At 48.2% G+C, this 22,115-nt stretch overlaps 1 protein-coding gene across 1 annotated transcript in view; it reads right to left on the reverse strand.

Annotated features, from left to right (window-relative positions):
* The window catches only part of LOC8031928, a gene marked incomplete in the record, with an annotated part of 107,332 nt that extends 94,934 nt beyond the window's left edge, over nucleotides 1–12,398 (reverse strand). The window contains 1 exon segment of the mRNA XM_042293257.1: nucleotides 12,136–12,398.
* Nucleotides 12,399–22,115: the final 9,717 nt, after the last annotated feature.

Genomic DNA, 22,115 nt, shown 5'->3' on the forward strand with positions numbered 1-22,115 from the left:
AGGTTGGCATGAGGAACTTTGCCCAACTGACACGACGCAGAATCTGGTACTCATCTGCGTCGAAGAGCTTCTGTAAAGACGCGTCTACCACGCCGCAATCACTTTGAATCTCCAATCAACCTTTCACCCAGCAAGCCTTTTCTTGTGGCTGTGGTGTACTGAAGGCGCAAGTGCAAAGTGAGTGAAGGCATTTCCAAATGCCACTTAGCGGGCCCAGGACTTCACCGCCTCCACGCCAAAGTCTCCTCGAGCAGGACCATGCTTCTGTCTCTGCCATGGTTTAGTTTAGTAAGGCTAGTGGCGCTTCGCACTAAGCCTATCATGGTGTTATGTCTCACTCTGCACGTAACAGTGGCGTGCAGTTCTTGTTCAAAGCAGCAAATGTCGATTTCCATCTTGGACAACAGTGCCACAGTGTGGTCGCAAACATGTTCGGCTCATCCTGGCTGTCATTTGCGCGTCTGCTCCTTCGTGTGGATGCGCTTGGGAGACGGACGAACCGCGGATATGATCAATCCGTCTGTGGATCAGTTCGTCGTGTGAACCAGCCATCAATGAAGAGTGCTGTTCATTTTGAACTTGATATAAATAGCCCTTTTGCAAAATCCCCCAAGCACGAGGATTTGTGGGAGAGACTGTCCCTCGCCTAGCCGCTCTGCCTTGAGGTTGCATTGCCTTGTTGCTTGCCTCCTCTTAATCCTCTGTTTTTTGATTCCATTACCTGTTTTTATCTATTCCAATGTATTTTTTATTGCTTCTAAGCATAGGCGTAGACTTCGGGGGGGCATCGGGACTCGTGCCCCCCTCTGGTGAGATCAGCGGAGGGGAGAGGGGGGCAGGGCAGGGCCCCACCCTCGGGCCTTGCCCTGCCCCCCTAAGATACAGCGCTGTGCTGTATCTTAGTTAAGTAAGCGGCACTCGAAGGCATACGCTACAGTGCGAGTAAATGGAGCGAGCGTGGGTGGCCAAATCACAGCGCGCTCGGCTCTCGCGTCACGATAATTGATTCAGAGCTGTGCCTATCCCTATGACATGTGCGCGGGTGTTCATAAATGGCTCCTCTCGACTGTACGCGGGTGAAATTGAACCAACACAAACAGCTAACAGTGCGATAGGAATCTGCAGCAATGGTAGTACTCATCCCAGGAAACGACTCGCGAAGCGGCATGTTGTCCGTCCGCACTCCCGTCGAAAAAGGCAAAATAAAGCTACAAATACTATATACGTATATACAAGAAATATTGTGCACAGAAGAGAATAGAAACCCTTAGAAGCGATAAACAATACACTGGAATAGATAAAAATATGCAATGGAATCGAAAAACAAGATTAAGAGAAGGCAAGCGACAAGGCAATGCAATCTCAAGGCAGAGCGGCCAGGCGAGGACAATCTCTCTCACAATTCCTCGCGGGCAAGCCGGGGCCCTCGGGGAAATAGTGGATCGTCTATTAACTGAGCAGCACCTTTCTGTAGGATGGCTAACCTAACCTAAAACCCCTGGATATGTTTGTCTTAGTTTCTTAAGTGGTGTCAAAGTGCCAGTGCACGAGGCCCGTGCAGCACTTGGACGCAAATGGCAGTGTAGCCCTGAAATGAAAGGCATTTGGAAGTGAGTTGCATGTGTCTCTCGCGTTCATACAATTCAACCTGAACCGTATGTATGCGATTTAGCGAGCGACGGCAATGAGTGACGGAGAGCTCTCATCGCTCGGTTTTTGGATTTCTAGAAAGCTTTGCTCATCGCCTCGGTCGCTTTCATGTGGCTTGCCTCGTCGTGCAGCTGATCGAGCGATAGCAAAAAGGGTCGCTATCACTTTTCTTGTTGCTCGCTAAATTGCTTACATGCGTTTTATACTTTATAGTTGTTGGCACTTGCCAAAATGTGAAGCATGCAATTTATTAAGGGCTTTGCCCTTGCTGACTCTCAGACTGCTGGGATAACTTTGGGTTCCAGTGAAATACGACCACGTGATTTCTCCCTTTGCTTATGAGCTGAGGAGGAAGTAGTTTAAAAGACTTTTTTTTTTCTGTTTCTTTCGACACTAGTCAATGCACGTTTTTTTTTTTTTTTTTCTCCTAACCTTTACAGTGAAGTACTGCCAGAGGGTTAGTAAATAAGTGCACCATATACAGAATTTTTTTTATAAAAAGTCAGTGCCCCAGTCGAGAGAGAACTCGTTTATACTCTTCGCAAGCAACGTCATCAATACAGACCTTACTTCTAAAGGCGCACGTCACGCAATGTTTGGAGTAGTTGCCGAGGACGAAAATCGAACTTGAATCTAACCTCGCACAGTGGAAGCGAATACAAGCGCCATCACACTAACGGGTACCTTTAGCAGTCATGGGTTCCGCAAAACACACCGCCTAGCTATCTGGTACCAAGCCGCCACCCGGTTTGCAGAAATCAAGCTCCCTGATACACTCACCAAGTGCCCCGCTTGGCCCCCCTTGCCTCCGGTGGGACCTTTGCCTTTGGTTGCGTTCCCGCAATCTGAGTGCCCGTGCAGTGACACGTCGGTTCCGTGGCTTCCTTGGCAAAAGCTCGAGGGTCATCCAATGCGGAAAGCACCTGTGCGACAAGGAACCGCACACGTTCGCTTTCACGCCGACTGCACACAAAAGGATCACGACATAAACGCTCCGAACAGAAAGGACTCAAAAAGTAAAACGAGTGAGCGAGCACTCACCAATTAGACTCATATCCACAGCTGGTTTTATGGGCGCGCCGGCACCTAGGACACTTCCCTTTTCCAAGAACGTTCTTCGATGTTTGTTCCTAAAGTCTGAAAGCGCCCGAAAGTTGCGAAAGTTTTGAAACTCGCTTCGTTTTCGAAAGTTTTTGCGTTTTGTTACGATGGCGATGGCGATGCGGCGATGCTCGTTGATTCCGAGTTCTGACCGAGTTTATTTGACGCAACGTGAATTTGCTTGTTTTATTCGACTTAAATTAAAACTTTAAGATACAAACAAATCGTTTTAAAATTTATAAAATTATTTGTAATAAAGCATGTCGAAGCGCATTGTGTACTAAACTGGAGCTTGGCTTCGTCAGCTTCGTTTCAATTTAACATGGCGGCGACCACTATTGTGCCGTCTACCGTGCTCGACCTATTTGCTGTGCATTGGTTGTCTTGTTATCCACCTCCTGCGATCCTCATCAGCCCCAAGCATGCTGTCTAAGTATTGTGTCCTCGCCGGAAAGAATATCCAGTCTTCTTGGAAGCGTTGCTCGAATGTCGTCGGCACCCACGAACCGACTCGGCAAGCCTCACGTCGTTGCTTGGTTCCTCCGCGTTTCCTGCGATGAATCCCTCAGCCCTGGCCTCAGCCCTACAGGACGTAGCCGGTGAAAAACAATCTACGACAACGCGGTGTCTTTGGAATGCGATAGCTACGATCAGTGGCTCTTAAAACCTCAGTAGCCCCCCTTCAATAGTGAACTCTTCGATGTGAACGCCCTTACCTTCAGTGTCCGGAGACTGCTGCAAACCTCCGACGAGAGCGGACGTCTTCTCCGGGCTCCGCAAACCCCAGAGAACTGTACGCGACTGTACGTGATCCTGGTATAAACATCGCCGCGCTCCGTCGGCCCGCCGCAGCATGTCCGCCGAGAGATCGGTTCGCTCGAGTCTCGTTCTGCGAGCGGCACGCCCGTTTCTGCTTCGAATATGGCTACAGCCGACATTGCCGCTTCGCAGCTCACCAATATCTTTGCGTCCATCCTGAGCCAGGACATGAAAATCTCTCTAAAGCGAGACGACCAAGGTGGGAAATGGATCACCCCTGGAAAGCCCCGCAAATCTCGTCTTCCGGCCGACTTTGACCCCGAACTTCACGTAGTTATAGTGCATTTCCCAGTCCGTCCTGCTGGCGCAGCTGCGCTGCCTCTTGACAGTTTGCCGGCGTTCTTGCAAGCCGCACAGCTCCCTGCTCATACATGTACCAACGTGTCGCTCCACCTCCGCCAAAATAACCGTCCTCCGCACCCATCACGAAGCATCGTCAACTGGCTACTTCGCATCACCAATATCACCTAACAAAACACTTCCCCTCCCGTCCACTCCTACCTAGCCGCTCCAAACAACTCCTGCCGAGGTGTTATACGTGGAATTGCCTCCGAGGCCACCCCCGACGAGATCATCAATGATCTGGAGTCTTATCAAGGTGACATCCTTCATGCAAGGCGAGTAGGCACAACAGGTTCAGCCATCATCACCTTCATCGGAACCCATGTCCCTTACACAGTGTACTACCGCCGCCTTGAATTTCGCTGCCGTCCCCACAAACCTCGAGCCCATCATTGCAACAGCTGTGTTGAGTACGGACACCGCACTCTGGCCAGCCCGGGCAACCAGCGATGCTGCCCCCCGTGTTCCACCACCTTGGCCCGCCCAGACGAACCCCATCCCTGTACTCCCTGGTTTGCGTTGCTTCAACTCGCAGTGTGGTTCTCAAACAGGGCACTTGGTCTCGAATAAGCTGCTGCACCTTCACTCACTCCATGAGACGCATCCCTGAACAGTTCTAGCGGCATGTAAAGTGTGGATGCAGGATTCGGTTTATGGCAGTCACCTTGTCAATTGCTACAGTGGAGCACACTGCTTACAGAAAGGATCGTGCTAAGAACTGTAGGCTCACTCCGGATCACTCACTGCTTTGACATTGGCTAGAATTCTGGCCCTTCACTGGACGACCAGAGTTGATCTCAAGTGTGGCCCTCCAGCGGGTTGTCTTATTATGCCTCCTAAACAGCGTTGTGGAACTGCAAGTTCATGAGACAGCACTGAAGGGAGTTGTTTGCAAGAATGGTGCTGGTGCCTTTCAACCGTTTCGTACTGTAGAGCAACAGCCTTCCTTCTTGGTGTGGTCTTCACTGTTCTGGCAATCCCTTTATTTGCACTCACGCAGAACCCCCCTAACAATCATCACAAGCTCGAAAACATCTGTAGACAGGAAACTCGCTACCTTCACTCCTACTGAGGTAGAGCAGTGCCTATGTGCTTTAACGTGAATTGCAGACTTTTACTTGATTTCTATTTTGTGTTTCCCCCCACTTTTATTTGTTCCTTTTGCAGGGTACTCGGGTTTTTTGGTATAGTCTTTGGCCTCTTTACTATAACGAATTGCTCTTAGCAGGATTAGACGATAAAAGCACTTCTAACGCTTTTATTTTTTACTATGGTACTCTTTGGCACACAACTGTACTATTTTATTCAACCTAACGAAAAACGGGTTTTATGTTCGTTAACTAAGAAACGGACACACTGTCCGTCAGAATTACGACAAAGTGTTTGTAAAATTACGGAAATTTTTTACAGTGTGGTTCCCTCGGCGTCCGACACAAAAACGCGCCGTTTCTGAAGGCAACATGCCGCCCCACGTTGGGCGCCATAACTCGTAGGATTCGGTCCGCACCGCTTACCCGGAGGATGGTATCGCGCTCCTGTTCTTCGTAAACACCGTACAACCTGGTGGCAGCTAGGGACGCAACGACCTCACCATGCGTGTAGTATTGGGATTTTCGGCTTGCACGAGCCTATTTGCTTCGCACTGGTCTGAAACTCGGGTGGAGATCGGTGGTCGAGTCTGTTTTAACGCAGCGCAGCTCGGAGCACGTGGAGTGAAACTTTGCGCTACAGAACCCAGGGATCCTAGGTTAAATCATCACCTCTGCCCGTTTCGATCTGGATGAGCACCGTACACCGGCGTGCGGACGTGTGATCACCGATGCACTTCAAGGACCCCAGGCTAGCAGTGGTAGTTAACTGGGGAAACGTATCATTTACAGCGAAGACAACAAACGCTCATTGGTACTGACTAACTTCCCGCCAGCTAAACACAATTATTTACACCAAGTCGGCGTTTGTTTGCCTAAAAGGTTATCGGCGGTTATCGCTGTCGAAGCCGAGTCCCACGAGTTCTGTCCGAAATCAGAAACGCTTCCTTTTTAATCTAGCCCAGATTAAAACCGACACTGCTGCAAGCAGTTCAAAATAACCGCTCGCAGGAAAGCCACGATGGAGAGAAACAATGCGAGAACGATGTGAACTGAATTTGTACGCGGGTACAGCTTTCTAATTATAAGACCGGTGGCACGGGAGAGCCAACTTCCTGAGAAAGTGCGCTGTCGGTTCGTCTTATTGGCTGTGCCCAATAACAGGCGCTCTCGGAGCTGTTCTTTTCCTGTCTCAAAGAAGTGTTCCGGCTGGTGGTGCCCAAGCATGCAAAGCACGTGCAGAACGCGCGTGAAGAGAGCTTTGGCAGTCTTGCAACCGCGCGTGTCTTGCCATCGGCTCACTCTACGTGAAGGCTGGTTCATGCAGCACGGTTTTCTTACGTTAGGTATAAGTCACCGAAACATTCGTGTCTCGAATATCGCGTACCAGGCTATCTCCTTAAACTGGCAGCCACGCTTAATATGAGGCACAGATGTCCCGGTGACTTGTGGCGTAAGCAGACGTAAGCTTTCGTAACGTAACGTAATAAAACGGGGCTGTGTGAACCAGCTTGTGCCATGGTAACTCTTTTCGGTAACGACGTAACGACCTAGTTTCTCTTTAAGAGAAGGAGGAAGCAACGCGTTTTCGTTACTTTTTGTTGAAGTAACGATTAACGGTATTTAGTTACTTCCGCAGGTGTTACGATACAAGTACCCAACTATAGTTAGCAGCCCAGCTCGCGCCTGCAATTTTCATGGCGAGAAAGCTCTATATAGACCACTAAAAATCTGCGAATAAAAAGCTGTTCCAGAAGCCACAGTTATATCCTTGAATGAACGCGTTAAAAAGCGAGGAATTATTAACGACGACAAATACTGGAAGCGGCTACTGCTTCCTGACAAATACTGGAAGCGGCTACTGCTTCCATTTAGAGCAACGAGAAAATGACGCGTTAAGGCCGGTTCACAGATCTGCGTTGGTTGCGTTCGCATGCAACCGAAACAACCGTAACGACAAAATCACCGTGACAAGTGTTCGCCGTACACAACATGGCAAGCGACGCAAGGGCTAGCTTCGCGAAGCAATCCATGAGTCAGGGTTTTTACGGTGTTTTGGTCGTTACGGTCGTTTCGGTTGAATGCGAACGCAACCAACGCAGATGTGTGAACCAGCCTTTAATTTCAAACGGATGTAACGGGTTGCTTTTGAAGCGCAGTAAGATTAACGTATTTAGTTACTTTCAGTGTGATTAACGACTAACAGTGTTTAGTTACTTTATTTGAGTAACGCGTAGATGCCTACCGAAACCTAGTGCAATTGAAAGCATCGGCGCAGTTTGAAAATCGGGTTCACATGTGCCGAAATGGGTTTTCCCCTTAGCGCGTTCCTTCCTGGCAATATGGTACGCTGTCACTAGAGCTGCTCGACCTCTTTGAGGTGAGCGACAGGGAAGGCCTCGAGTCGGAATATCGTCACGGTCCTCGACCATCATCCAAAGGATCGCGCCGCGCCGCACGCCTCGGGCCATCCGCGAGACGAACAGCAACGAAGCCCTCAAACGCGCATGGTGATAAAGATAAAAAACAAAACGAGAAAGAACGAACCGAGCAGAGCATTCCACCGTCTCTGAGCGGCTGCGAAACGTTTTATGACGACGACTACGACGCACAAACGCCATCCCGATTTTTTTTTTTTTTCGTTGTCGGGTAGTTGGGTAGACGTCTCTATTTCTGGGTATGCTCGTCAAGTCAACAAAGTAAGCAAAACCTACCTGTGGGTCACCTGCTTACCTATATGAAAGACTAAAAATAAATAATATTGAAACGTTGGACGCTGGTATAATAGGTGCTAGCTCGCAACGCACTATCACAAAATCAAAAATATAAGAAAACAAAATGCATTTTTACGGAAACGTTGCCTCGCACGCGGGTGTATAAATAGATACAGCCTAATGTGTTTTCAATTGTGTTTCACTTTGCCGTGTTCGGGTAAAGTGAAAGTTAATGTTGAACGTTAACAATTTCCTTGACTTGTCCGCAGCTCCGTGTATGTGTACGAGCTCGCTGAGTCGTCGCCAACAACCTCGTCACTTTGAGAATGCGGAGCGTCCCACGCCGTGACTTCTTAACTCAGCGTTGTACCCATAATCTAGTTACTCAAGATCAGTCGGAGCATTCGGGCACAGATAGTAAACGTGAAGGCCTTTGAGAATCGAAGAGCTGTTGTAGAATATAGTACTAACCGGAAGGTCCCTATTGTCAAGGGTATCAAACTATAGGTGTCAGATCTGTCGTAAAAAAACTGTCTGCGGACATGTGTTTCACTGTCTGAACACGAGCCCCCGGTCGAATGGTGACGCTGCCCTCAGTTACGACGGTCAACCGCTGTCTCAGGAACATATACAAATACTTCACGCTTTTGCGTTCCTCACGACTCTAGTTCTCAACTTTGTCGCTAGGGGCGCGACGGTTGGGTCTCCTCCCCGACATGGTGACCGGACATCTCGCGTTTAAACACGCAGAAAAAAGGCCACTTGCAACAAGATTTCGACCCGACAAGTTACCGATATGACCGGCACGTAAAACGCGCCTGTCTTATCAGAAGAGTTTGGCAAGCGACCGAACCTTAGAATCTAACCTGAACACGCGGGCACAGATACGCGCGAGTCGCAATTGCACGCAGGCGGGAGCACAATGGTGGCTTCCATATCTCGCACTTCGCGATCGTATCTGATAAAACTGTCGATTTCCTCGTGATAAACATAATCAGCACTGAAATAATTCGATGACCCTTTCATGCCGGTTTACGCGACACTTTAAGGCGAGGATCAAGTTGTGTATGCGTGACCACAACGGCTTTGTTCACAGCTGATGAGAGAAGAGACTAAAGCCAGGGTCCCACCGCTTATACATGATACAAAAGCCAGTCTGCATACAGATTCAAACGCGAGTCATTGTGTTTCGAATGCCGTGTTGCAATGAGTTCAAGAAGAAAAGTTGGCACACCGAATTCGAACCACGCATATTACGGGGACTCGTGTTTGTAGACAGTCTATTGTGTGATGTAAAAATTATATGCGCACACGCCTGAAGTGTGTTCGAAGAACGTTCGCTTCACGCATGTGTATGCTTCGACCACATATGCAGACAGTATTTCTATGACCAATGGGGCAGTACAGTGAAACAGGAAAGAGCACGCCTCAGACTATCTGCAGACTGTCTTCCATAAGTGGGACTGCGGTTTTAGTAGTCTCAAACTTGCTGACATTATGCAATTTTTCCTAAAAAAAAAGAAAAAAAAAGAAGAAACATTTTATCATTTTCCTCATTCACTTTCCCAACGCCAATTTCGAAGATGTATTTTTAGGACACCACCTACACGCGCTTTTGGAAACTCGCCTCGTTGTGTGAAAGTACCATTGCACAGGGACCTACTGCCAGTTGGGATCACCTTTAGACGTTCGGTCGTCGGGCGTGCTCGCGTCGAATGTCCTACAGCTGCTCCGTGGGAAAGTGTGGCGGCTATTGTTTGCACGAGTCGGGTTATCGACTCTCGGAGGAAAAGCTGTCACGTGGTGTACGCGCAGCCGTTTCCTCGTCAACATAGGGGACGCTTTGTTCGCTCCGCGCTCTGGGGTCCCCCGTCGTGTTCCCTCGTGGCCAGTGAACTTGGAAGACCCGCGCGCGTCCAAGTTTCCTCAGTCATCCGCTGCGCGCGCTTGGATTGGACTAATCAATTTATCATCGAGACACTATATACTTCGGTTCAGCTTAGGTCCGAAAGCAGCCGTCGTCACGACCCGAAGGCTGCCGCTCTGCGGCGACTCTGGTAGAGCTTTTGGCCTGCTTGCCACTCGGAGCAGGTGGGGAATCCACTAGCGATGACGTCACGCTCAGGCCTTGCCTTCTAGGCGGTGTTGAATGAAGCCTCCTTGAAAGGGCAATGTCATGCCGTTTTCGCGTACGTATCTATATGTCGGCTCATCCAACCAGGCGCAGAAAGTGCGCCGTGACTTGAGGTTTACAGTCTGTATGCCTTTGTGAATCTTTTTTTGGCTCTGACAGCGAAGAGCATATTGTTTGGAAGCGGCGCAGCCAGTGGCGATATTGGAGTGAACGTATACAGTGGCGACAGATTGGAAATCGAGAGAATGGTGTTGTGTCAATTATGAAGCTGAGAGCTACCTTCAGTTGGATCTAACTAGAGCAGTGGATTCGGGAGTGCTGACTAGCGTGCTTGCATGTGCCCAATTGTAGACTACAGACGCTGGCAGGATGAGGACGGGAGGGCGTCTTCAGCCGTTTAATGGCACCTACAAAACCTTCATAGATAAGCGAATAAGTAACACTGCATGGCCTTCCTGGGTCATGATTAAAACAGAGCGATCTACATGATCCGTAACTTGTACGAGGGAAAATCCTAAGCTGATTCCTAACATAAGGCCGAGGTTTAGAAGACAATAAATAGTTTATCCCGCGTTTCGACTGGTAACTGTCGGTGCTATTAAAACTAGGGTTCTCTCAAGTTGTTAAAAAAAATGATAAAATTATGCGCTGAGCATCAATTTACAACGTCGAAACAGCGAAAAATGCATACGTTATTATCCCATTTCCGTAATTAGAGGACATTCGTTAGGTGTTGTACTGCTTCGCTTTTTGCGACGATATTTTTCTCTTCCCGTGTTTTTCTTTTGTTTTCAATTCTACGCGATTGAGTGATATCACTGCAAGATAAATATGAATAAACGCAGAAGTCCCCTCAAATCTACTCACCCCCTCCCCTCCGCAAAAAACAAAACGAAAAAAAAAAAAAAAACACAGCAACGCAAAGGTTAGATTTTACAAAAGAAGACTGGCAAACACAATACAATAAATATAGCCTGTTTCCTTTTGATGGCTGGATGTTCGCAAAAGGAAAGAAATATGCGCTATATTTTTCTGGTGAATAACATCTCAACCAAGCCCATGAACGCCAAGCACTCTTTGGTTGACGGGTACTTTTTGCAACTTCGCATCTGTATATAAAATAAAAAAGAGCATATCTAGGCGTTGCGAAGATTTTGATCAGTCATTGTATGTTCTTGGTATTGTGCTTCCATAACAACATTGCGACTCTTACTAAACACGTGTTTAGCAAAAAATATTATTTTTCGTGGTATATTTTTTAATAAGAATGGCGTATGATACGCATTACATGAATTGCCGGTCGTTTACTGTAGGAAAACACTGCATGAGCCATAATAATTAATAGAATGTACACTTTCCTTATTTAAATAAGACACACGATGTTGATAACTTAAATAGATCACCATCTAGGAGTAGGCAGTCTGATGTAATTATAGGAAGAAACCATACAACTACTGCACTCGTTGACATAGAATCAGTAAAAGAAAAATGTGAAATACTAGCATAAGGAATAATTAGCTCGCAAACCCAGTACCAAAAAACAAATTAAAAGAACAGTGAAACGAATAGGCAATCTATCAAATTTGCGCCGACCGAATCGGCTTCCGTCAATAAACTCCACTGTAGAGCACGACTTGGAAAACTGTGGAACGTGCACGCTTCGCTCCAGACGGCATCATCCGTCAGCAATTAACCAAGTCAGAAAGCTCAAATTAACGAAGTAATAGGGACGAAACAATGTCATATTAAACAGCTGCAGGCGATCAGCAACTCCTTTAGGGCAATTACTCACACCTGCCACCGCGAGCGCAATTGCGGACAATAAGGCCTGGAACGCACGACCCCTCTTTGTGTCATAAGAGTGTGCTGAGAGGAGATATCTCCATATATCTCTTTCTCAAACACACACACACACACACACACACACACACACACACACACAAATGCATGCTTCGGTCATTGTTACGGAGGGGAAAATAACTAGCGCCTTCTAGTTTATTATGTCCGCAACTGTATCGCGGCAAACTGGCGTACTACCGCTCACTGCCGGTCGAGTACACGGTATAAACAGCGGGCAACCTGCCTCCCAAACTCGCACGTTTCGCAGACCAAACGTACACAAGGGCGCGAACGCACAAACGCGTACGTACTACCACGGTCGCGCCCCCCAACACCCCTCCCCTCCCTTTCCCCGAATTCCACAGCGCACCCCCCTCGTAGCCTTCCCAAAAGAGCTCCCCCAAACATGCGTACACACACACACACACACCTGTTTCCGTCGTCGACGCTGTTGACCGCTTCCCAGACGGATCACACACGGACTTCAGCCGACGACGACAACAGCGCGCGTGGTCGAACGTAATCCAGAGCCAGTGTCATCGCGTCGCGATCTCTTCACAGCCACGAAACAGCACGATCGTGAGCGGCGACCACGACGACGAAGAAGAAGTCACACGGCGTCGTCACCATTCCTACGAGGGATGCAAAAGGCCGACGTCCCCGCGGCAACTGCGGCAACCCGCGCCGAAACACACAGAACCGCCAAAGCCACGCTCCCGTCTGCGAACGCCCTCCCGTCGGCCGAGAGACCCGTGCGAGTCCGTCCCCTCCCTCCGTCCGTTTCCTCCTTTCCCGAGTTGGGAGAGGATGGCAAGCCTGTTGCTCTTTGCTGGGTTTTCGAGGAGAGCTGCGGCAATGGCGTCTTTGTGCCGCTTATCTTTACGAGTCTTTTCTTTTGTTGTCTGTAACTTTGAATGCTTTGGTGCAGGCACGGCTGGTACCTTCGTTGGTTGCTTGTCGTGATGGGTGCTGCTGGAGCGCTGCTGACGTGTTGTGCCAGACGTTGTGTCGTAAAATAGAAGTAGTAAAAATAGTTTTGACGCTAAATTTAGCGGGAAAAATCGGCGTCACGTGACCTATACGACCATTCAGTTTTCCCGCTAGATTTAGCGGAAAAGAATACGTCCCTCGACACACCAATTCCCTATAGATTTTGATGGTAAAGGCTTATGTCAATGTTTTAATCATTATTTTTAAGTTGTCAATGATTGCGCTATACTTTGTCCTACCCTATCATAGACAACAAATCTACTGGTTACCAGGTCCAATGGCATGCCAGGTAAATATATTAGAGAAAACGAGGGAGAAGAGGCGACCTCCTCTCTAGCGTTCGCTTTGCTGAAGTGGAAAGAGGTGGGAAGAGCTTCCCCCGTACTCTTAACTTGTCACTGAGTGTGGTAAATATGGTTAGGTCTAACTGCAGTTAAGTGTGCCCGTGTCATTAGGGCATAACTGGAATTCCGCGTTTTCGGCGTTTATATTAATTTTTCGAACTCGGGGTGTTTTTTTTGTGTTTATTTTTCCCCACGAATTCGGCGTTTTCTGTAAATTGGTTAAGTTATATCCAATTTACACAAAAAACAACGAATCTGTTCAATACAACCCCCCTCTCCCCCAAAACAAACAAATAAACAAAACAACAACAGCACTTGCTTGGATTTGAAAAAAAAAAAAAAACAAACAAACAAACAATAAGCATCGAAAACACGGAATCCTAGGTATAACTTATAAGACGTATCCGATACGTCTTATAAGACTGCGGAAATCAAGACGAGGCTCCGTAAGGACCAGAACTTGGCCGTTGTGAGCACTCCAAGTGTCGACACGTTGGAGCGGCTTTGCAATATCTCCTCCATCGCACTCGGAGAAAAGCAGTTCCGAGTAAAACCTTACGCCGCCATGCCGGACGACTCCTGTAAGGGGGTCATCTCGGGCCTCACATCTCGGCCCTCGTCCGAGTGGCTCACTGAAGAACTCAACGCACGGAACACACACTACATAGTCCTGAACGCTCGAATGATGGGTAGTACGACCTCAGCCATCATCACTTTTCACGGACTCAGGGTTCCCCGCCTAGTGTATATCGATGGCGGCGAATTTGAGTGCAGGGTCTACAGACCCAAAAAACAAGTCTGCACTAAGTGCCTAGGACTAGGACACCGAGAGGACGTGTGCTTTCAACCTGAAAAGCAACGATGCCCGAAGTGTGGAACTGAAGGCAGTGCCTTGGATTCGCACGAATGCGAAGCGAAGTGCGTGAATTGTTGCGAGGCTCACCCGGCTACGGACCCTCGATGCCCCGCAAGGCAGCGAGCTCCGTACAACAAGTCACGCGTTCAGAAGTACCTGCAGCAACAACAACATGGCCGCCATCAGCAGGGAAGTCAACGGCCCCAGCACGTGGCTTCACCGCTTCAACCCGGGCAAGCGACCCAGGCTGTACTCCCCGAGGAGCAGTGGCCACGACTACCAACGAGAAGATGGGCGAACCAAAACCCGTACGCTCTGCTGGCCTCTGAAGCACTCGACAGCAGCCCAACGTCGACGGGCCCTCAAGGTACAGACACCCGCTCCGGATCCAAGCGGGCCCGGAGCAGATCCAAGGCGAGATCTCGCTCCCGCAGCCGAGCCCGATCCCGGCCGAGACGGAGGATGCAGCAACAACGGTCGGCGCAGGAAGCTGAAACCCGAAAATCAAGGAGCCCCGGTCCAGAGGCCCCGAAGGTGAGCTGGACAGGGCAGCAGCCTCCCACTCCCTCCCAATTCCCCGCATGCACCCCTTCTCCCGCTCCTAGATCCAGCGTTAGGACACAACACCACACACACAAACAAAACACTCAGCACACGTTCATTGAAAGCAATCCTTGTGCCACCGACACTTCCTTCCTGGATACCTTGAGGCGTGAACTCAGGGCGGAAATGCAGAGCTATCGAGATGAACTCCACATGATTAGGGAGGAGATGCAGAGATCTAGGGAGGAGCTTAAAAAATCTAGACTTGAGCCACTCGGTCTCAGCGAAGAACTTAAACGCGAAGTAGCCAAACAGATCGCCGAGGCCAGACTTGGTATTAGCAAGGAACTGGATCACATGATCACTACACTCAAAGGGGACATGCAAACTGGCATGGATAACGCCCGTAGACAAATCCTTAAGGAAAATAGAGTCCAACTCCCTGAGCTGGTTCGAGGCATTCTCTCTGCGATGCCTCGACACAGGCTCGGGGTAAAGAGCCTCAAGGCAGCGGGACACCGCTCGTCCGGAACAGGGTCTCCCCCAGTTACGCACTTAAGCTTATCCCAGAACCATCCCCAGAACTTTACTCAGGAACAACACAATGGAACGGGACAGTAACAGGGTCAGAGCGGCGGACCACCTGGTCCTCCGCAAACGCCCACCGAGTAACATACGCGTTTGGCAGTGGAACTGCAGGGGCTATCGGCGCAAGCGCGGGGCGCTCACGCAGTTCCTCGCCACACTCGACGAAAAACCCGAAGTTATCGCAATGCAGGAAACCGCGTGTACACCGGCACTCTCGGGATACGTGACTTGTGCTTCAAAACCAGAACACGAGGGCGTACCTCCGAGGGTAGCCACTCTCGTAGCCAAACATCTACCGTTCGTTCCACATCAGTTAGAAAGGGTCACTGGCATACCATATGTCTTTCTCGAGTTGCTCCCGCAGAAAAGCGGACAGAGCAGTCTTTTCGTCCTTAATTTGTACAGTTCACCGAGGGCGAGAAAAGACACCTTTGACGCTATTTTTAGAGACGCTATCGCCTTAACCAAACCGAGCGAGAATACGCTTCTCATAGTAGGGGATCTGAAGGCGGCCCACCCGGCATGGGGATATTATCAAGAGTCGGTGAAGGGACGAAAACTAGCCACGGCCATAGATCAGCTTACGCTCCTCAACGAGCCGGATCAGCCCACGAGGGTAGGAAACAGCGCGAGCCGCGACACGTGCCCGGACCTCTCCCTCGCCAGAGCGAGAGGCCCGTGCACGTGGACCAACCTCCAGGAGAGTCTGGGCAGCGATCATTTTATCATTCAAATTCAAGTTCCAGTGCAGGCTCATCGTAGACACAAGAAGGCCCTGCGGTTGGTCAACTGGGACTCGTTCCACCAGCTCAGGGCTCAGACAAACGCCGAAGAGATAGATGAAAACGTGCCATTGGCACAATGGGTAAGAAAACTCCACGCCGACATTCACAGAGTAACCAAGACAGTTCAGACGACGGACAAGGCGCCCGTCGTTGACCCGCATCTTCTCCATCTATGGGAAGCCCGTCGTGGCCTAACTAAAAGATGGAGAAGACAGAAACATAATCGGAAACTAAAAATTTGCATAGCCAAAATTACCCAAGAAGCCGAGCGTTATGCAGAGAAGCTCACCCAATCTAATTGGCATAAACTATGGGACAAACTACAAGGTACCCTAGGAACCAGGCAGACCTGGAGTCTGCTCAAGAGTCTGCTTGACCCCACAAAGACTAGGACCGAAACCAACAAGGCTATAATAAAACTTGTTCATCAAACGGCACACAACGGGGAGAACGCCTTGTGGGAGTTCCTAAAGGAACATTACATCGCATCCGGCCCCAGACCAAACTACCGCCCATATCCCCACGAAGAAGCAGACCATCCGCTGGATCAGGACATATCTGAATACGAAGTTAGGGGAACACTCACTGGCCTAACCCGCAATAGCGCTCCCGGAGAGGACGGAGTCACGTACAGGATTCTCAGGAATCTGGACGATGCCTCCGTTTCGGCCCTCACATCATACTTTAACAGGGTATGGAGTACCGGTGTCCTCCCACCGGAATGGAAACACGCCGAGATCACCTTCATCCCGAAACCTAGGAAGGCTCTCACGCTAGAAAACCTTCGTCCCATTTCACTAACATCGTGTATAGGTAAGCTTCTGGAACACATAGTTCTCAGACGCCTTCAATCCCATCTCGAAGCTAACGGATTTCTTGGGGACACAATGTTCGGGTTTCGACAAAATCTGTCAGCACAGGACGTCCTCCTACAGCTCAAAGAAGACATCCTAGACTTTCCTGGAAGAACGCAGACGAGAGCGGTACTCGCACTGGACCTTAGAGGAGCTTTTGACAACGTGTCTCACGACGCCATTCTCGAGGGCTTGACCAGAGCACACTGCGGCAAAAGAACTTACGACTATGTCCGTGCGTTTCTGACGGACAGGACCGCTACTCAAGGGCTGGGAGATCTTCGCTCCCAGCCCATCAAGCTCTCGGGGAGGGGAACGCCACAGGGTTCCGTCCTTTCGCCGACTCTTTTTAATATAGCCATTTCAAGTCTCCCGACCCTGCTGGGGGCCATCCCTAACGTCAGGCATGCTCTGTATGCAGACGACATCACCATCTGGACAAGCAAGGGTTCGGATGGTGAGATACAGGATGGACTTCAGGAGGCGGTCGAAATCACTCAGAAGGTTGCAGAAGCAGCAGGACTAACTTGCGCCGCCGACAAGTCTGAGCTACTACTCATTAGAAGCAAACCTTGCACTAAAGCAGATTAAATTTGTTTAAATCTAAATGGAGAGAAGATACCCACAGTCGACAGACTCAGGGTACTCGGCCTACATATTCAGTCCAACGGCAAGGCATCCTTCACCGTGCAAATGCTTCGCAGGCAATGCCAGCAGATTGCCCACCTCATACGAAGGGTGGGCAATGGACGTGGCGGGCTTAAAGAAGCCGACACCGTGAGAATTGTCCAGGCTCTTCTAGTAAGTAGAGTTATCTACCATTGTCCTTTCCATAACCTTAAACGCAGAGAGATAGACACTCTCAATACGATCCTCCGAACTGCTATAAAAACGGCGGTTGGATTGCCTCAGCATACATCCACGCAGCGCCTTCTTCGACTTGGTATTCACAATACTATAGAAGAACTGATTGAGGCTCAGGCTGTTGGACAGCGTACAAGACTCAGCTACACACAGCCTGGAAGAAATCTCTTAGCCAGGCTGGGCTACAAACCACTTAATAAAGAACAGGGCTGCATACAGCTAAAATCTGTCCCACCGAGCACTGCGGCTAAAATACGAGTTTTGCCCCTACCCAAGAACATGCATCCCACTCTTAATGCAGGTAGACGCCTCGCGCGTACCCGCTACCTAAGGCTCAAATATCAAAACGACCCAGACGTCTGTTACACCGACGCTGGGGAGTACACTTCCGCACGTGAGGCAAAGTGCATAGTCGTCTGCGACTCGCTTGGACGAGGTGAAGCGATAGCGTCTCTCGCCGCTCCCACATCGATCGCGGAGGCCGAAGAAGCGGCAATAGCATTAGCCGTAGCACAGATTTCGCGTAAAACTGAAAACACAGACAAGACCTGTACCATAATCACTGATTCACAGCCAGCGTGCAGGGCGTTCGCGCGATGCGTCGTCTCACAACGAAGTGGACACATTCTAAACACAGTTAATCAAAGCAATCCAGATAGTCTGGACCCGCAATCCAGATAGTCTGGACTCCTGCACATACCTCCCTTTCTGGCAACGAGAGTGCGGATGCACTCGCCCGAGAAATAGCCGGCCGGGCGTTGCATGGGGAAGGGGAGGCACCGGAGAATCACAACATGACCACATCGAACTTACGCACAGAGCCAACACCGCTTCACACGTACAATCAAATCACGGCATTTTACAGATCACAGCGTAGAACACTACCCCCTCCGCACAGGGACCTATCTAGGCGGGAAGGGATTGAGTGGCAACAGATACAAACACGCACTTTCCCAAATTTGTACCACAAGCATCTATTTTTCCCAAACAGATACCGGGGCACCTGTCCCGGCTGCCAATCCCCCGAACCTTCCCTTTTCCACTCTACCTGGGCCTGCCCCTCTCCACCGGGGCAAGGCATCCTTCCCATCCCTGACCCATCCTTTACCTCCTGGGAGGCTGCGCTGTCTAGCGCAAAGCCCGAGGACCAGCGAATGCTGATCTCTCGGGCTAAGCGGATAGCAGAGGCCAACGGGGCCCTGGACTAGGGGCTCCCGACCAGAGAGAAGACACTCATGCCTTTTCCTTGAATAAAGTTTTTCCTCCTCCTCGTCCTCTGGCACTCACTTTTGAAAACTTTCCCTGGTTGGTTGTTGCTTTTCTTTTCTGTTTTTTTTTTTTATTTTTTTTTTATGCCTGTGGTTTTTGTGTTTCGATTGTCATCATGACCTGGCGTTCGAGGAAAAGATCGCTGGCAGTATGTTGCAAATAAAATTAGTAGAACTTTTCTAGGATTGCAATGAGCAGACTGGGGGTGCTATTTAAAGTAACATCAAGCGGCAACGCAAAGTAATTTTTTAAGTCTCGGTGTCAAATCATTTAAATTTGCGTCACAAAAAACTTTTTTTTTTCTGTGGATTGTTTGGAGATGTGCTTTATTTTATTAATTTTTTTGCGACCTTTTTGCAGAGATAGGCTCGCGTAATTCAAAATTTCCCGATCGAAGTTGCGAAAAAGATTATGTTTAATATGGCTGTTAGTAAAGCTGGAATCCTAGTAAATCTCATTGTGAACCAATGAAAAGAAAGCCGATATATAATTTTTTAACGGCTTGCTATTTGACGAAAATAATCCCCGGCGAAGGGGAACCATAGGGACAAAGGACAACACAGCTAGGTCGTTCTTGTTCAGCTCTCTTGCACTTTTGCATTTAATTGTATTATTAATCATAACTGTTATTTGATTTTGATTTTATCAGGGCAGGAATACAGTTCCTTTGCTTGTCCAAGTTATTTCGAGAAATGTGCAGACCTCGACATAGCTATACAACCTGGTATGTATATCTCTTTTTTTCTTATTTTTTTCTATTTTTGCGAAGCCTCAGCGACGGCTCCAGTGTTCTTTTTGTTGCCTTCCTCCGAAGCCACCAGAAGGTACTTACTTATCCATTAGCCGCTGTCTGCTGGCGAACGGCCCGGACGTCGTGCCTTCAGCGCCATCTTAGCGACCGCATCTGAAACCATTACACTCCTAGACATCTAGAACAAAGGTCACACAGAGCTGAAAAAAGAAAAAGAAGTAATAATTTCCTAACTCTCTCCGTCAATGCGTGCACAGCAAAGCGCAACGAGATAGAATGTTTTTTTTTTTATTTGACTATTGCAAGCATTTGACCCAGACGCAAGAAAACCGAAAAAAAAAAACAAAAAAACTTTCAGGCTTTTCGCTTTAGTGAAGAAGGAAGACCAGCGAAGCTGTACCATATTGGGAATGAAGTAATGGCCGGCCGCAAGTTGGCAAGCCAGAGTGAACAGGAGGCTCGAAAGGTTGCCACCATCTATGAGTGACGGCGGCAACCAGACAACCGGCAAGCCGGTTGTCTGGTTGCCGCCTTTGTTCATAGATGGGGGTAGCTGTCCAGAGTTCTGTGTCATCAGGTCATTTGGGGTCGGACACGATCCTGGGGAAACTATAGCCCTAATTTCTAAACAGCTCCGCTGTAAGAAAACAACCACGGGGGCTTTACCCAGAGGTCTCAAGTTCTCGACTGCCTTGCGCGTGCTGCTTGTGAGGAAGCGCGTGCAGCGTTTTTGACTGCTCGGGTGAGGCTTGTGAAAGGCGCGGAAATGTTAACACTTCCATATTCCCTCGTCCCCAGCCGAACGCTCCGGGAAGAAAGCTACAAGTATTCTGAAACCGCCGTTGTGGCCGCTTGCTGCATCAATCTGAAATATAATTTTAATGCTCGTGATCATGGAGGCCGAATGAAGACGATTTGAGTGTTGTTTCCTTAAATTCAGAACCGCTATCAGTGTCCCTGGAATATGACAACCTAAAATACTTTTTTTTTAACAAATAAAAAAATCCTAATTTTCATATAATTTTTTTTTTTTTTTTTCACAATCTGGCCTTCCCTGAATTCAATGTAGCTTACCTCAGCCTTGCTAACAAAACATCACGAAAAGTTGAAGCTAGCATGACAATTTGAAAAACAGACTTTTCTTTTTGACATCGCAGAGCGCAAGCAGATGTTTCGCTAAGATACGTGATACATGTCTCGCTTTGGCCGGCACAGTTGTGCTTTAGAGGTTCATACCGGCCGACCCTTTCATTTGTATCAATAAAGCCCAATGTCTCGTTTTCGCTGGAACTTGAAAACAAAAATGGGTAACTTGTGACAGTGTATTACAATAAACATAGTATAAAAATGATATCGCCACAGTATTGTGTAGCTTTTTCTGTCCCTCCACTCGCAAGTAACTTTTCTTTGCACAGACCTGTGTTTGGGGTACTTTTCTATGTGACTAAATATGGCATGCTTTGGTTTTGTACAATAGGTGAAAAAAAAAGTGATTTTCTACTAGATTACTTAACGAGAAATCCTCAGATAATTGTGCGTATTCACTGTGAATTGAATAGTATCAGTGCTTTTTCTATCTCTTCTGTCTTGTTTCCACCCCCCCCCCCCCCCCCCCCCCTCAACCTCCTCTTTTCGTTGATGTCCCGCTTTCTACTCTGAGGAGTATGGTGACCCTAATCAAACTTTAAATTCAACCTTCGTAAACCAAAAAAATATATATATATACTAAAAAAATTTCACTTTTTTTGTTTTGTTTGTGAGTGTAAAGGAAGTCAGAGAAGAATTCAAGAAGAAAAAAAAGTGCTTACCTGTTGTTCAAGTAATCCATCGTTGTTATTGCAGAGTACCGGCACGATCATCCAACGCACGAGACAGAATCATCAATTAGAGGAATTTTACTGAATCGACTGAAACTCAAGCCACTTTTTCATAGTGGATTCTTTGCACGAGATGTTTTTTTACGGCAAAATTTGCTACAGTGAAAGTTTTTAGGTGATTTTTTTTACGCCTAATGAGCGCAAGTAAGGCGCGCCTCTTTTGCTCCTGTTCTTGAAACGTGACACAAAATTTCTCGTCATGTTTCAAGAATATGGCGTGACTCAGGAGCGGATTATGCCGCGCTATACTGTGTAACGCCAGGAGTCACAAGTGAGCTTCAAGCTCAATGATACGCCATACCCACATCAATTGTTTTTAAAACAACTTGAGAATGCAGATGGAAGCGACGGTGAAGCTGTGCCACTAACTGAGTAAGTATTTCTAGCTGGTGAAATATTACAACTGGCTAGTTAAAGTAAACACGATTGTAATATTGCAGCCGTATCCAGATCTATACGTCCATTGGGGTGACGTTTTGGTTACTACATCTCTTCATTTAACAAATGTTGCTGTGATGCATTTCCTACAAAGCGTTTTCTATCATCACACTGTTTTTCTTGTAGGAAAGTGTCGTTATGAATATCTTAGATTTACACCAAATCACATGTTTTTTTGTTGTTTTTTTACCGGTTTTTGAAGTCTGATTTTAAAACACAAAATATATCATTTTTTTTTCTGGACAGTGATTCATATACCTTCCATATAT

The sequence above is a fragment of the Ixodes scapularis genome, unplaced genomic scaffold, assembly GCF_016920785.2.
Source record: "Ixodes scapularis isolate PalLabHiFi unplaced genomic scaffold, ASM1692078v2 PGA_scaffold4__175_contigs__length_147842914, whole genome shotgun sequence".
In the NCBI taxonomy this organism is placed as follows: domain Eukaryota; kingdom Metazoa; phylum Arthropoda; class Arachnida; order Ixodida; family Ixodidae; genus Ixodes; species Ixodes scapularis.